The sequence below is a fragment of the Euprymna scolopes genome, chromosome 45 (assembly GCF_053919585.1).
Source record: "Euprymna scolopes isolate OS-2025 chromosome 45, ASM5391958v1, whole genome shotgun sequence".
In the NCBI taxonomy this organism is placed as follows: Eukaryota; Metazoa; Mollusca; class Cephalopoda; order Sepiida; family Sepiolidae; genus Euprymna; species Euprymna scolopes.
Window position 1 is genome coordinate 70,508,610 of NC_136526.1, and position 17,635 is coordinate 70,526,244.

The window sequence follows — 17,635 nt, forward strand, 5'->3', positions numbered from 1 at the left end:
ATTCTATACCATAGTTGGGACCATAACAGGTACTACCACTCCGGGTCAGAGTGAACCTGGGAGCAATGGTAATTAAAGGGTGGCTCCACACTCCCCAAAGTCCGCAAGCTGGGGCTTCACCACTGGATATAGTTTTAGGTCATATTCAGGACCGTGTCCACAAGGACCTTTGGCTCAATGGTTAGAGTACTTAAAAAAACTATCGTAAGAGTAATATTCTTCTAAAGGTTTAAGGTTCAATTCTCAATGTGGGCGACTGAAAAATACAATTGCGAATTACTTAAGATATCTACCCAGGCATGGCTAAAAGGATAAAAGCACGCTTATCCCGTGAAGTAAATGAGGGTTCCGTTCGAAATTCCGCCCAAATTCCCGACTTTAACAGAAATATTCCCATTCCCGAGTTCGGGAAGATACACCTGAAGAAGATCGAAGGTTACATCGATCGAAACGTTGTGAAAATAACACTCAAGATGACAATAGTAGACCGATGAATCTACATAATACGAATGATCCACCCTAATCTTGAAAATTCAGAAACGAAATAAGTATATAAATATTATATAAGGATTGATATACAGGGTGTCCACAAAGTCTGGTTACATAATGTAGCCAGACTTTGTGGACACCCTGTATAATAAGAAAAATATATTTCTGCAGAAATATATATATATATATATATATATATATATATATATATATATATATATATATATACTAGCAAAAGTACCCGTCGTTGACTGGGTTCAAAAACAGCCTACACAAAATGGACTCTGATTTATGAAAGTATGATAGGTTATGAAAAGGAAGGGTTGTAATGAGATAGCTTCGAATTTTGGGGTATCAAAAATAAAGCAAAATATGATGAAAGTAAAAATAAAATAGATAAACCTCATAATTTATTATATCATACCTGTTCACACTGAAACACTTATCACAATATTCTGTGGATCTATATTTAAAAACCTTCTTAAACTTTGTGACATGTTTCCATTCTATGGAGGTCAGGCGCAAACGAACACCCCATAATTTTTTTATACCATATTTCTTCAAACTGAAACATAATTATCAAAGTATACTTACGCAGATAGATATGAAAAGTCTTTATTAAAGTTTGTGCCTATTTCCATTCTATGGAGGCCAGGCGCGAACGCAGACCCCACAATTTTATTATAGCACGCCTATTTAAGTTAAAACATACTTATCAAAGTATTATTATGTACATCTATATCAAAAACCCTTACAAACGTTTTTTTTTTCATTTTAAAATTTTTTATTTTCATACTTTGTGGACCAGGCGCGAACGCAACCCCCACAATTTTAATGAACCACCGTTCTACCAGATCAAACATACCTATTCCTGTGTCTCGATACATCTTCTATCATTATATGTAATCAGTTTTCTATAATAGTCAACCATATAGGAGCCTATTCGTGACCAGACACGCACACACACACATACACACACACACACACACACACATTCAGCTTATATACATATATATATATATATATATATATATATATATATATGAGCAAACAGTTAATAAAATATGTTAAAAAACACTTTGAAATGAGTTAAAAACATATTTAATCTGAAAAGGAAACACTAGATAAATGGATAGTCCTTAATCCGCGGAGTTTCGAAGAGATACTTTCTTTCTCATCAGAGGGTAGGAATTAGCAAAATGCGGGATCGGATTTTGCATGCAGAAGTATTTGATGAAACAACAAGTAAGTCAAAGATTTTACTTGAAAACAAAACAATATATATATTTATATATATATATATATATATATATATATATATATATATATATATGTCCAAATGGTTATAAAAATTGTAACATAAGGAAATGCACCATATGATGTTCTTAGTTTATATTTTGTTGTCTTGATTCTTGCAAAAATATTATATATAGAGACTTTTCGCACACAGAGACAAAATCACTGATATATATATATATATATATATATATATATATATTGTTATTTCGTTTCTGATTATATATATATATATATATACACTTTTTATTTGTTTTACATAAGCTTTAATATGTCGCTACACATTTATGAGCATGTTTCGCTCAGCCAGATGCAAGTAACTAGAGAGCTCTTCAGACGATATTGCTGAAACAAAAGTTTAGTCCATAGGCTGGTGCATACGCTACTAGTCTCTCGCTCCTGAAAAAGGTTCAAAAGAGAGTCGCCAACCTGATAGGTCCTGAACTGTCATCCAAGCTTAAACCTCTGTCCCATCGACGAAATGTTGCATTCCTTTACTTGTTTTACAAGTATTTTAATGTTGAATGCTTTATCGAACTACGTAAATACCCCTGACAAACCCGACAATCAGCAAAATCCCACCCCCTACACAATAGAGTTCCCTAGATGTAAGAGTACCTTCTACTCTAATGGTTTCTTTCCCAAAACTGCTAGACTCTGGAACTCCCTTCTGTGTTCATGTTTTCCCAACTGTACTGACATGCAGAAGCTCAAGTGTAATGTGAACAGATATCTTGCTGCTCAACTCCCTACATAGTATCCCTACAAATTATGTACCCGATATTAGTCCCCAACATCAACTGTGCCTTGTTTCGGGTGAAAATGGAATAAATAATCATATTCTACCCAGTTTCCAACATTAACGATTACTACACTACCATCTTACATACATTAACCCTTATCCTCGAGTGGGTTTCAGGCGTTGATAAATAAAAAAAACACAGGAGATGATGGAAAAATATAAAAAAATATAGAAAAAATTGAATGGTTGGAAAATGTAAGAATCAAGATATTTAAATAAACAAAATTATTGAAAAATATAAGAAAATATAATTCTTGAAAGAAATAAGGAAAATCATAAACAATGCATAAGAATTAATTAAAAATATATATTAGATTATTGAATAATAAAAATAATATATATAACACTATTAATTAATACGAATATATATAATTAATTAAAATATACGAATATTAAATTATAAAAATATATAAAAGAAGTAATTAAAATATATAAAAGAAGTAATTAAAAATATATAAGTATATTAAATCATAAAATATATATAATTAATTAAAAAATATATATATGCGAATATCAAATAAAAAAATATTCATAATAATTTACAGGAAAATAAAAAAATTGATAAAAAGTTTTAAAAAATGACAGAAAATATGAGAATTTAGAAAAATATTAAAATTGATAAAAATAGAAACATGTTAATATATATTAGAAATTTTAGGAATAATATCAAAATTGATAAAACAGCAAAAAAATCATAGAAAAACATAAACATTTAGAGACAAATATAAAAATTAACAAATCATGTGAAATATAAGAATCGATTAAAAATTAAAAAAAAATGAAATAAAATATAAATTGATAAAGCAATTAAAAAATTTATAAAATTTAAAAATTCAAAATATTTCAGTCGATAAAAATAAAACTATTGAAAACAAAAATTTTACAGAAAAATATGAAAATTGACGAAAGATATATAAACATCATCACATATAAATTTAAAAATAATAAAAAATGACGGAAAATATTTTTTAAATTACCAAATATAATACCAAAATAAATGCCAAAAATACAAAATTATGTAGAATATATAATTTTACAGAAAAATATCCAAATGGATAAATAATACAAAAACGTCTAAATTAATAAAAAATAAGAAAATTATGGAAATTATATAAAAAAAACCTACAGAACGTAATATCGAAACAAATACCAAAAATATAAAAGTTATAAAAAAAAAAAAAATTTACAGAAAAATATCAAAATTGATAAATAATACAAAAACGTCATTACATATAAATTAATAAAGAATAAGAAAATAATGGAAATTATAAAAAAATTACAAAATATTATATCAAAACAAATATTAAAATGGATGACAAATAGCAAAATGATATCAAATATAAAAATTGATAAAATAAGAAAAATGGAAGAATTAATCAAAATTTTCGAACAATAAGAATTAATAGAAAAATCATATGGAAAGAATCTAAAACAATTGGATGAACAAAAATAATTCAAGTATGTGGGCTCCTTATACAGTGCTAGAAAAATATCCCATCTGATAGTATCTTAAATGGAGTATTGTTATCACATCTTGACCAGTCCTACCCTTTTAGACAGTTTTCCCCCCAGATGTAATAGGCCCCTCCAGCAATGCTGTGTTCATTTGCTTGTTTTATGAGTACTTACATTTAATGTGCGCTGATGAACTCGCTGTTCTTGTGTCCCCTCGATTTAAATACTCCTGACCCCCCCCCAAATCATCTAAATCTCATCCTTTTTACTATAGAGCAAAAAAGTTACTTACGTTGGAAAGTATTCAAGGCCACTATTCGCCCATGTGTGGAGTATTGCTGCCACATTTGGGCTGGTCCATCTTCTAATAGTCTCTCACTCTTCGACAGGGTTCAAGAAAGAGTCGCCGACCTAACAGGTCCCGCCATAGGTCATCTCTCCCCATCGACGAAATGTTGCATCCTTCTGCCTGTTTTACAAGTATTTTAATGGTAGATGCGCTGACAAACTACAAATCCTTGTACCCCCTCTACGTAAATAACCCTGACACACCCGTCAAGCAGCAAAATCCCGCCCCATACACAGTAAAGATCCCCAGATGTCAAAAAGCCTTCTACTCTAATAGTTTCTTTCCTAGGACTACTAGACTTTGGAATTCCCTTCTGGGTTCTTGTTTCTCTGACTGTACTGACATGCAGAAGTTCAAGTGTAATGCAAACAGACATCTTGCTGCTCAACTCCCAACACAGTATGCCTGCAAATTATGTCCCAGATAGTAGCCCCATACATTGAAGTGGCTCTGTACTTTGTTTAGGATGAAAAGAGCTTCTCCAATTAAAGAACAAACAAACAAACAAACAAACAAAACATTTGTTTATTTTCATAACGTCTTTACTCGAGCTGATTGTCTTTGGAAATAGCCCCGTACTTCGTTTCCTTGACTATACCGACATGTAGGAATTCATATGTAATGAAAACAAAGATCTTGCTAAACAACTCCCCACTTCGGATGTTCCTATAAGCGTGGCCCTATTTTACAGTATGTTTTGTTTGCGGGGGGATAGAAGTAAAAAAAAAAAAAAAAAATGCAAGACTGATTTCAGAAATCAACAAACTGAAATATATTGTGTCTTCTCGTAATTTTCATTCATATTGGTAAAGTTTCCCAACCTTGTGGGGCATGACCTCTTTTGCCCAATAAATTGCATCCTTTCACTATAGAGATTTCAAGTTCCAGAAAAGAGCTTCTTTTTTTTTTTTGTTTTTAACACTGAGACCATCTTTACTTGAACTGCTAGCCTTCGACAGTCTCTCTTCTTTCTGTTTTATCACGCAGAAATATAAATGAAATCTAAACAAAGGTCTCGCTGCACAACTCCCTATTTAGGTGCTCCTACCAATATGATTCTTCATTTACAACAGTCTTCTTACGTGCATTGAAACGCACACACACACACACACACACACACACACACACACACACACACACACACACACATATATATATTTAAATAAGGGAGTAGTCACCAACAATGTGTATTTTTTAAAACTTCAAACTAACTTGGAAAATCGCCATTTTTACACATTTGAAAATAATTTCTGAAGAGGACGCATCCAGACCGTCTGAAACGTACGTAAACGATTTCAATGACTTAAAAACATTATTACAATGATCCAAACATAATTCTCAATGAAAAACCAAGACACGGAATAATAAAATAATGTTAAAAAATACACATTGTTGGTGACTACTCCCTTATTTAAATATACATCTTTCTTTCGTTGGAATTTATTAACCCATTTTATATAAATATATATATATATATATAGTAAGTTATAAAATATATATGGCGATTAAGCTACACTGAATATTCCGCGTTTCATCCACTTTAGGATTCTTCAGGCTGATAAAACGCGGAATATTCAGTGTAGTTTAATCGCTATATATATTTTCTAACTTACTAACTAGCTCTACCTACGTATTGAGGCAAATTTATACTTTCGTATATAAATTTTATGTGAGTCAATGAAGTATTTATATATATATATATATATATATATATATATATATATATATTATATATATACACACACACACACAAATTTTATATGGTCGCAACTCTAAACAAACTAATGTTTCGAACAAATAGTCGGTTAAAACCAGAAGTCGTCGTCGAACGACTTAAATGGTTACTTTTTGTTCGAAACATTAGCATGTCAAGTGTCACGACCATGTAAATTTGTTTACATTAATAAAAATATATCTTGCTCTCATATATTTACTGAGATCTCTTAGTAACCCCGTGAAATCCATTAGTTATCGTTTTAGTACATCTAACCTTGTGTGTGTGTGTGTGTGTGTGTGTGTGTGTATATATATATATATATATATATATATATATAATTTTGTGTTTCCTTCCGATAAATAAATGTGTGTTTAACTCTTGCTAAAGTGTTTCTAACATATTTTATTAAACCTCTGTACGAGGTTAATACAAGAGTGCTCAATACCGAATAGAGCAGTGCATATTATATATTTGTTTTTACATAAGCAGAACTTAAACAAACTTTGCTTTCGTAAAAGCTGTATCGCCTGGAGAGGTCTCTTGTTACTAGCAGCTAGCTGACCGAAACATGCTCATGACTGTGTAGCAACATATTGCTGCTTATGTAAAAAATAAATAAATAAATAAATGATGAGTATAACATAGATAGATAGATAGATACCAGGTTAAAGGTATTCAAAAGTGATAACTAATAAATTTAACGAGGTTACTAAGAGTGCTCAATAATAGTAGAGCAAGATATATTGTTTTATTAATATAAACAAATTTACATGGTTGTGACACTGGACATGCTTATGTCTTGGACAAATGGTCGGTTTAAACCAAAAGTCCTCGTAAGGGATCTTAATAAATGATTGCTTTCCACAGAAGACTAATATATATATATATATATATATATATATATATATATATATATATTTGTGTGTGTGTGTACATATATATATGCGTACATATATATACGTAGATATATATATGTATATACATATATATATATATATGTAGATATATGTATATATGTACATATATATATGTATATATGTACATATATATATGTATATATGTACATATATATATATGTAGATATATATATGTACATATATATATAGATATATATGTACATATATATATGTAGATATATATGTACATATATATATATGTACATATATATATATGTAGATATATATGTACATATATATATGTAGATATATATGTACATATATATATGTAGATATATATGTACATATATATATGTAGATATATATGTACATATATATATATATGTAGATATATATATACATATATACATACATGTACATATATATATGTACATATATACATACATGTACATATATATATGTACATATATACATATATGTAGATATATATATGTACATATATATACATATATATGTAGATATATATATGTACATATATATACATATATATGTAGATATAGAGAAATAAAAAGAAACAAACCGTGTGTTCATCAACGTTTCGTCTTTATTTCGAGACTTCCTCTGGATGAAATAACGACGAAACGTTGATGAACACATAATACGGTTTGTTCCTTTTTATTTCTCTATTTTGTCGGAATACTATTTCCATATTTCTCATCATATGTGTGTGTATATATATATATATATATATATATATATATATATATATATATATATATATATATATATATATATATATGCCTGTACAGGGTAACCCCCCCCCAAAAAAAACAAACAAAACAAGAGCTAAATGGAGGCCATCTAGAACATATGCTGTAGGACGGAGAAAAAAAGGCCAAAGACCCTAGGGTTTTGATGTGATGTTTTGAATATAATAAACTATGACCAAAGTGTAATTTCATTTGAACCAAACACTAAGAAACGGGGCCTAATATATATATATATATATATATATATATATATATATATATATATATATATATATATATATATATATATAGTAATTTATAAAATATATATGGCGATTAAGCTACACTGAATATTCTGCGTTTCATCCAACTATAGGATTCGTCAGGCTTATGCGTGCATAAGCCTGACGAATCCTATAGTTGGATGAAACGCAGAATATTCAGTGTAGCTTAATCGCCATATATATTTTATAAATTACTAACTAGCTCTACCTACGTATTGAGCACTTTTGAAGTAAATCCTTAAAGTTTACGCATAAATCTATACTTTCGTATATTAAATTTATGCGAATAAATGAAGTAGGTATATATATATATATATATATATATATATATATATATATATATATATATATATATATATAAACTGAATTATAGTGAATTATAGTATTAATGAAATAGATTGAGATAAGAAATCAACGAACCGAAATATGTTGTGTCTTGTCATAACTGCACTCGTATTGGTAAAGTTTCCCAACCTTGTGGGACATGACCCTTTTTTAAACCAATTTATCGCCGCTGGATGGCGTCGTTGTTCAATCAATTAGGAATTGCTGTTTCCTAGTGGATACCATTCATAAATCCGTTGCAAGAGAAAACGCGTTTACTTCCTCCGAAGAAATATTTAAAACTAACGCAGAATTTATTTTTCTTATCTTGAACGACGCCGCCCCCATCACAATGTAAACACAAACACGCGCACGTGCGCATATGAATTTATATCTATCTATATATATGTGTATATTCATATAGAAACCTCTGTGTATGTGTATAATATTTATGTGTATGCTTATTTGAAGTTATGTATGTGCGTGTGTATGCGTTGGTGTATGCGGTATTTTCGTCTTACACATTTGCAAAAAATCGAACATTGCTCGTGCAACCCTACTAAAAAAAATGGTTTTGCTGACGTCATTTCGGTTAGCGATTTACGTCATAGCTCTTCCAATGACATCAACGGAACGAACGTAAAAGAGATGCTGACGTCAGGTATGACGTCAGGCAATGACGTCAACGCAAACGCCGGTGACGTGGGCACATTATGCAGAAATAATTTCGGTTGTTGGCGAAATGCTATCTCTTTATATATATATATAGATGAGCGCGCACACGAACACAAACGGCGACCGGCTTTGGGTGGAATGAAGAAAACCGACTCGCACAACAAGAGAAGAACGATTTTTTTTTTTTTTTTGGTTGTTTGGAATTTATATTTGTTGGCGAAGCTTTTGAAAATCAGACAAGCTGTTCGATCGTCATTTTGCTGATTGAAATCGATTAAAAGCAATCAGGAAGGATACCAAAATGTGCGTTTTCTTTCTTTCTCGGCTCGCATTCTTTTTTTTTTTTTTGGGGGGGGGGGTCTCTTTCTTGTCTCACACTTTTTCTTATTTTTTTTATTTATACAGTGATCACCACTTATCAAGGCCCGGAAGCCACTCAAGGATAAGGGTTACTTTTCTTTTTCTATCCGTTTCTTCTTGTTTCTGTTTACTTTGCCTCCCCACGAGGTCAGAGTTGGACGGGTTTTAATGTGAGGAAAGGAACAAAAGGAAAAATTGTCCAAGTCGTGAAGGATATCTCCTCCACTAACTGAGAACAAAAAATTGAAGTGTCAGAACAGAAATCTTGGCCAAAAGGCCAAGAAATCTTTTTTTTTTCGCACTTTTTTTTTCTCGTTGCTTCTTTCGCTTTAAATTTTGACTCACTTTTTCTCGTCTTTGTTTTTTGTTTGTTTTTGTTTTTTACATAGGCGTCACCACTTATCAAGGTCGATAGGCCACTCAAGGATAAGGGTTAAAGAGTGTATGGTAGTCAAAAGGACAATATAGTAATCGATAGTAATGGAAATTCGGTAAATTTGTTAACTTAAGTGGAACGGCTCATCAAGAACTTGTTTACGTTGGACTTGAAGACAACCAAACCATATTGTAGTCAGCTGGAAGGCAGGAAAACGGAAGACAATTCCACAGGGGTGCAGTACTAAGAAAGAAGCTTTGATCATGGAATCTATGTTTAGGTTTAGGCACAGATAAAGAGTTGGGGGAATTTTTGATAGTGTTTTCAGCTAAACGAGTGTTTCTTGTGAAAGTTTGGCGAGGGGGGACCATAGATTGAAGCTCAGTCGAACACTTTCCATGAAAATAACGATAAAGCAGAGACAAACTCGCAACATCTCATGTTTTTACGTCTCTCTCATTCGCTCCTCGTTTCTTCTCTCTCAGACCCCCCCCCGTCTTTCTTTTAGACTCTTGCCTTCTTCTTATATCCACCTCCCTCTCTCTCCCTCTCCCTTTCTTTGTCTATTATCGTTTTTCTCTGCATTTCATTCTCTCTCTTCATTTTTGTCTCTTCATCCTCTATTTTATCGTCTTTCTCTTTCTTTATTTATTTCATTATTTCTTTTTCTCTTTCTTTTTCTTTTTTCTCTTTCTTCCTTTTTTCTTCCTTTTTGTTCTTTCTTTCTTTTTTCGTTTTCTCTTTTTTCTCTTTCTTTTGTCTTTCTTTCTTTCTTTCTTTTTCTCTTTCTTTTTCTTTTTTCTCTTTCTCCCTTTTTTCTTCCGTTTTGTTCTTTCTTTCTTTTTTCGTTTTCTCTTTTTTCTCTTTCTTTTGTCTTTCTTTCTTTCTTTTTCTCTTTCTTTCCTTTTCACTTTCTTTCTTTTTCTCTTTCTTTCTTTCTTTTTCTCTTTCTTCCTTTTTTCTTCCTTTTTGTTCTCTCTTTCTTTTTTCGTTTTCTCTTTTTTCTTTCTTTTTCTCTTTTTTCTTTCTTTCGTTTTCTTTTTCTCTTTTTCCTTTTTCTCTTTTTTCTTTTTCTCTTTCATTTTCTTTCTCTCTTTTTTCTTTTTCTCTTTCTTTCTTTTTCTTTTCTTTCTTTTTCTCTTTTTCCCTTTTTATTTTCGGTCTTTTTCTCTTTCTTTCTTTTTCTATTTCTTTCTTTCTTCTTTTTTCCTTTTCGTTTTTTTTTCTCTTTTCTCGTTTCTCTATTTTCCTCTTTCTCTCTTCTCGTGTTTCTATCTTTCTTCTTATATCCATCTTTCCTTTTTTACAAAGAGTCACCACTCATCAAGGCACCGAGGCCACTTGAGGATAATGGTTAATGAATTTACAGTGGTCAAAGGGAAGATGTAGTAATCGTTAATACTGGAAATTGGGGAAATTGGAATACGTAAGTGGATGGCTCATCAAAAATTTGTTTACGTTGAACTTGAAAACAACCATATTGTAGTTAGTTGGAAAGCAGGAAAGTGGAAGAGAGTTCCACAGGTGTGCAGTTCTTAGAAATAAGCCTTGATCATGGAATTTACGTTTAGTTTTATGCACAGATAAAGAATGGAGGGAATTATTTTTAAACTAGACGAGTGTTTTTTGTGAAATTCCGAACAGGGAGGATCATAGATTGGAGTTCAGACGAGCATTTGCCATGGAAATAATGATAAAAGAGAGACAGGCTCGCAACGTCTGTTCTGTGGGAAAGAAGTTGCGGGAAAGAGAAAAGGGCATCACCCACTAAGCTACAAAATCTATTTTGAACCCTGTCGACGCAGGACGAGCTGCTTTTAGCAGCTCCTGCCCAAATGTGGCAACAGTACTTCATCCTTGGATGTACTTGGCTCTTATACAGGTAGAGAACTGCATCAGCAGTGAGATATCTACTGGAGCGGTAGAAAGATCCCATCATTTTTCCAGCATCCTTAGCAACGGATTTGATGTATGTGTTCCATTTCAGATCAGGAGTTAAGAAGCTTGTCAAAACATGGAACCTCCCCAAGACGAGAGCCATTCATTTCAATTGATGGCAGACGGGGATCAGAGCGTTGATGATGGAAAGATAGAAGGTTGGTTTTAGATGCATTAACATTAACCAGCCACCTCTTTCCCCATTGCACCACGTGATCGAGATCAGAGGAAAGTGAATCAGAGAGAACTTTGTTATTTACGGCTTTTGAAGTATTGCCATGGATTCCATCTCCTCTCTTTCCTATCTCTTCTCATTTACTTTTTTTATCTCTCTCGTACTTTCTCCGTCTTTTTCTTTTTGCCTCTCTTTCTTTTCATCTCCCTTCTTCTCCCGATCCTTTCTTTTTCCCTCCTTTCTTTTTCTTTCACCCCTCTCTCATTCCCCATCTCTCTTCTTTTCTCCCCTTTCCTTTCCCTCTCTCTCTATCTCCCTCTCTGTCTTCTGTCTCTGTATATTTCTGTTCGTCTCTTTCTCGTGTCTCTTCTCCTACGCTCATTCAAACCGCCCTTTTTTCGTTTCACCCACCGCATGCCCTACTCCACAAAACCATCAACCGCTCAGACTGTGGTCACCAAAACCCGACCCCAAGAATGACCTCAAAGTCCATCCGCTGGTGACTCCCCTCACTTTGGTGTTTTATTTTCTATATAACCACTCCTTATCAAGGTCCGGGGCCACTTAAGGATAAAGGTTAATGGATACAGCGATAATCGATGATGGCGGTAATTGGATAAGTTAATTTATTTTAGAGGCTGGCTCATCAAGAAAACGGTCATATTATAGTCGGCTGGGAATCACATCTCCAGTATTGTGTTTCAGAGACGATAAGTTCTGGGGAAAAAGTCTGTGTTCTTTTAATTTTAGACACAGATAGAAAGTAAAGGGAATTTTTGTTAGTGGTTGTAGTTAGACGAGTGTTAGCCGAGAATACATTACAGCACCTGCCATGAAAATAATGATAGAGCAGAGATAGATTCGCAACGTCTTTTCTACACACACACACACACACACACACACACACACACACACACACACACACACACACACACACACACACACACATATGTGTGTGTGTATAATTATGACCTTGTTACGGATGTTGTAACCACATCCGGTTTATGGCATCAGGTTGCGCATGCGTACATAAACATGAACCCATAACAGTGTAAACAAATAAACACAAATCGCTACTTTTGCAGAAATTTTTTAAAAAGTTTATTCTCCATTTTTTAATACACCTTTCTTAAAAAACATTCATACATTTTCTTCTACATTACCAACATGAATAAATAACCCCGAAAATATGTTTTTTGAATTGCGTTACAAATAAATAATCAACGCAACAATAAAACATATTGTTTTACTGTGTACGTTTTCAGTGTCCCAATAGTTTTTTTTTTATTTTGCGTTTAAATTATCCAAATAAACAATTGTTAATACTTTCTGCATTTTTTTACATCGTTCATTTCCGTATTACGCTTAAGTTATTTTAACACAATTTTCTTACAAATAAATCTACTTTATCCCGTTGACAACCATAAGAGCATTTTACAACGGCGATTTACCCACCGCCTTCCTTTTTTGTTTATTTTATTTTTTAATACACCTTTCTTAAAAACATTCATACATTTTCTTCTATACTACCAACATAAATAAATAACTAAACCCAAAAATACGTTTTTTTTAAAATTTGTGTTACAAATAAATAACCAATGCGACAATAAAACGTATTGTTTTACCGTGTACGTTTTCAGCGTCCCAATTGTTTTTTTTCGCGTTTAACTTATCCAAATAAATAATTGTTAATATTTTCTGCTTTTTTTTTTACATCGTTCATTTCCGTATTGTCTTAATTAGTTTTATTGACCTTATTATTGACATAAAAATTAAATATTTGACCCAATGAGTCATGAATGTTTGTTTAAAATAAATGAAAAAAAGTTAAATTTCATTTTAATTTTCTATTTATAAAGCCATTCTTAACATGGGGAGAGTGTTTTTAACTATTCTGTACTTTGAACTAACAATTTCATTTGAAAAAGATATATCAAAATTTGAATTTAACTTTAAGTATTATGGTATCCGTTCAGTGCACATTTACCTATAAGTATGGCAAACTACTTATAATTTAATGGCTGTAAGTTTTTTTTTCGAAAAAACAAACAATTAGAAACAAAACGACTCATAGAAATCTATCTATATTCTTTTTTTATTTTAATATACTTTTATAGAAATGTTTTTGTTGTGTCACAAAAAACTATTTTCTTTACATCACTAGTATCACGCTCATACATTAATTCCATAGCTAATATAACATACTGACTCAATGGGTCATAGGTAGTCTAGTCTAGTCTAGTATATATATATATATATATATATATATATATATATATATATATATATATATATACAAAGAAATGAAAAAAGTCTACATTCCAAATTTTAAGATGTTGACCATCTTACCATTTATTTCTTTAAATACATTGAAATGTACAATTCTTGACAGCACCTGTTTCGTAGCGCAGAATCATTCATGTAATTATTATGTCAATTATTGAAACATGGCGTAACAAATTGAAAATAATTGCGACCTCTCTTCCAGTTTTTCGGATTCTGTAATAAACGGTAAGATGGTCAACATCTTTGAATAAAGGATTACATAAAAGATGAAATATAATTGGATGAACATATTTCCCCGTAAATATATGCCAATTAAGATAGAGATATTTCATTTAAAGAGTATAGGTGCAGTAAATAATTTTTGGGGAGAACATTCCGTAAGACAAGCAAAATGATGAAACACTGTTGTAAAGTGAGAAATTTTCATCTTGATAGACGGGGGGGGGGGACTGGTGTGTGGTGCTCTAGCGAATTTGTGCATAAAATGCTATTTCAAACTAAAATGTTACAAACTCGCGAAAATGTCTTTTCAAACCTATGCACGAACTACGAAAATGCTTGAACCAACTTAAACGTGACAGACAAACAAAAATTGTATTTCAAACATAGACATTGTAACGTGATCATTACTTGTTAACTGTATCGTTATAGTTCAAACCTCTCGGACCCACACGCTGTCTAGTACCGTCGCAAAAGAATAAACAAATAAAGCAAGAAAGAAAAAAAATCTGACTCAGCATTTTTTAAGTGCAAATGAAACGCATTTATTCGTGGTTCTTTCAAAACAACGCATTTCATTATTTTTCAGACGTCTTTTCGAACACACATGTGCTTTTTAAAAGTCTCTGCCAGCTGACGATGGCACTCTACGGTGCTTTCTTGTTCTTGTATTTACACGTCCATCTTCACCGTCTCGTACTTTGCTTGTCTTCTTGATCACGTGGTGTATTTTTCTCTCCTTTTCTTGTGACGCAAGCTCGCGAGAACTTGCTAACTTGGATACGTGCTTTAACATCTGCTGCTGCTACTAATATTCTCCCCAGCCAGCTATCCTTCGTCTGCTACTGATTTTCACACGAACCCATACGCTCTCTATTACAACGTGCTTACTGACAGGAGTAATCTCATTTCTCTGATTTATTGATTTCGTATTATTCAGCAAACTATTGTTCTCATTCTGAGTGACATTTTTACAACGTTTCGGCCGATGTTTTCTTCTTTAACATGTATCTTTAACGTGTATCTTTAACGTGTATCTTTAACATGCATCTTTAACATGCATCTTTAACGTGTATCTTGTCGAATTCTGAAATCTCTTTGCCGAATTGAGAATTTGTACGAATGTAACCCTTTATTTAATCAATGACAATAACAAAGACTTAAGTAATTCGCAATTGTATTCTTAGTATCGTCTGCACTGAGGATTGAACTTTCGACTCCCCCAAAAATGTCACTTAGAATTGAATTTTACCAATTAGTTTATCCGTTAAGCTGTGGGTCCTTGCGAACAATTCCACTATAAGTTTGGGAGCCTTAAACCTGCTGTTCTTTTTTAATGCAAAATCTCACTACTCATCACTATATATCGCTAATTAGTTCTACATACGAACTACATGCAGTACATGGACTAAACACTACATATGGACTAAACAATACATATGGACTAAACAATACATATGGACTAAATACTATAGACGAACTACAAATTCTTGCATAGTTCTTATTAGAAGAGGACTGATGTTATATATTTGTTGTTGTTCGTCTTAGTAGAGAATCTTAGAGTGTTCATGTTGTGTGCAGATATATCGCGTATATATCATGAGAGAGACATATTATGAGATAGAGACAGGCTTATATATAAAGAGACAGAGTACAGGCTAATACAGGAGAGACGAGCATGTAATTCAATGAGAGGAGATTTATGATATATTGATAGATAGACTGAGAGATAGTGCGTTTGGCATTTACGTTTGACAGTTCTGTGAATGCAAGTGTTTCTATAAACATTGACACATATATTTCTTACCTATTTTTGAGATGATCATTTTCACAAGTTCTTATAATATAAATGGACGATACCTTTTCTGTTGAAAACATAACTCGAAGACGCAGATACAAAAAGATGATGATTCCCTTTATTATACCATATCATGTGACCGGTCAATGGCTTTGCATCAAGGAATTCAAGTCTTACATGATTCTTCTTCTAACCTCTGCTTCCAAGGTTCTATGTCAGCTCTGTCTCTGACTCCTCTCTTCTCCTCTGACTGACTGAGTCCGACTGACTGCGTTTTTTGACTGACTGACCAAAGCTCTTTATATTGAGACCCATGATGTTATTGCATGACCAACACGTGCATATTAGACACATGGCATGACATGCCTCCGTGTTTAAGCATGCATTGTTACTCACATGTTTCAACTCCGATTTCTCTAACCTACTTTACAAATGTTTTCTATTATTCTGATCTAGATTCCTTATTTTAATTTCATTTCAATAACAGAAACAAAATTCATCATTACATTCCTTTCTCTATAAACAGATATCTAACTATTTTGTGCGAACTAAACAATGGTAATTCCACATTCCTTATTCTCACTAACATTCTTCATTTCAATAATATTATGTATTCTGTATTTATTTTAACTTATGATTGGAATTCTCAATTCCAAATCTAGCTTCGCAAGTTCGAATCCTTGGCTATCCTATTTCATATTTACTCACTTACAAGAACAGGCGGCTGTTCCATAACAAAAGTACAGATTGATTCAATATAGATTAATTACAAGATATGGATTAAATATAGGTTTAAATACAACATATAGATTAAATATGGATTAAATACTATATAGAGATTTAAATAAAAATTAAAAAAGTGCATAGGTATTAAGTATGAATTAAATCAACATATAGGTTATATAAAAGGTGTTTTAGAAGGCGTACAATACAGGAATGTACAATCGTTATGAGCAAGTAAATAAATATTTTTTTTTATTTATTTACCTGAATGGTTTGTTTTTCTTTTTTCTTTTCTTTGTTTTCAACTATGGATGGTATTTATTCCATAGGTCCTTCCGGTTGTATAACTCATCGTCAGTGGGGAAACATAAACATTCTCTTAAACATGAATATGAAAGTTATTTTTTTTTTTTTTTACACAGAGATCACCATTATCAAGGCCCGGAAGCCACTCAGGGATAAGGGTTATTGCAAGTACATTACCTTAGTGTGGAGCTTTGATGAAGTGTTTACTTAAGGGGGCGGTTCATTAGGAATTTGTTAACATTGGACTTGAAGACATCCAAGTTGTAGTCCGGAGGGAAGCAGGCAGACGGAACAGAGTTCCACAGGCGTGCAGTTCTAAGAAAGAAGCTTTGTTCATGGAATCCGCGTTTTGATTTAGGCACAGATATAGAGTGGGGGAAATTTTTCACAGTGGATTCAGCTAGACGGGTGTTTTTCG

General features: G+C 32.2%; 2 long non-coding RNA genes across 2 annotated transcripts in view; one reads left to right on the forward strand and one right to left on the reverse strand.

Annotated features, from left to right (window-relative positions):
• The window catches only part of LOC145269881 (uncharacterized), a 57,807-nt gene extending 48,938 nt beyond the window's left edge, over positions 1-8,869 (reverse strand). Inside the window, exon 1 of the long non-coding RNA XR_013865279.1 lies at positions 8,458-8,869. This is a non-coding gene — a long non-coding RNA (uncharacterized LOC145269881). The remainder of the gene's footprint in view (positions 1-8,457) is intronic.
• LOC145269882 (uncharacterized) overlaps positions 1-17,635 on the forward strand; it is a 68,709-nt gene that overhangs the window by 42,436 nt on the left and 8,638 nt on the right. The window lies entirely within an intron of this gene.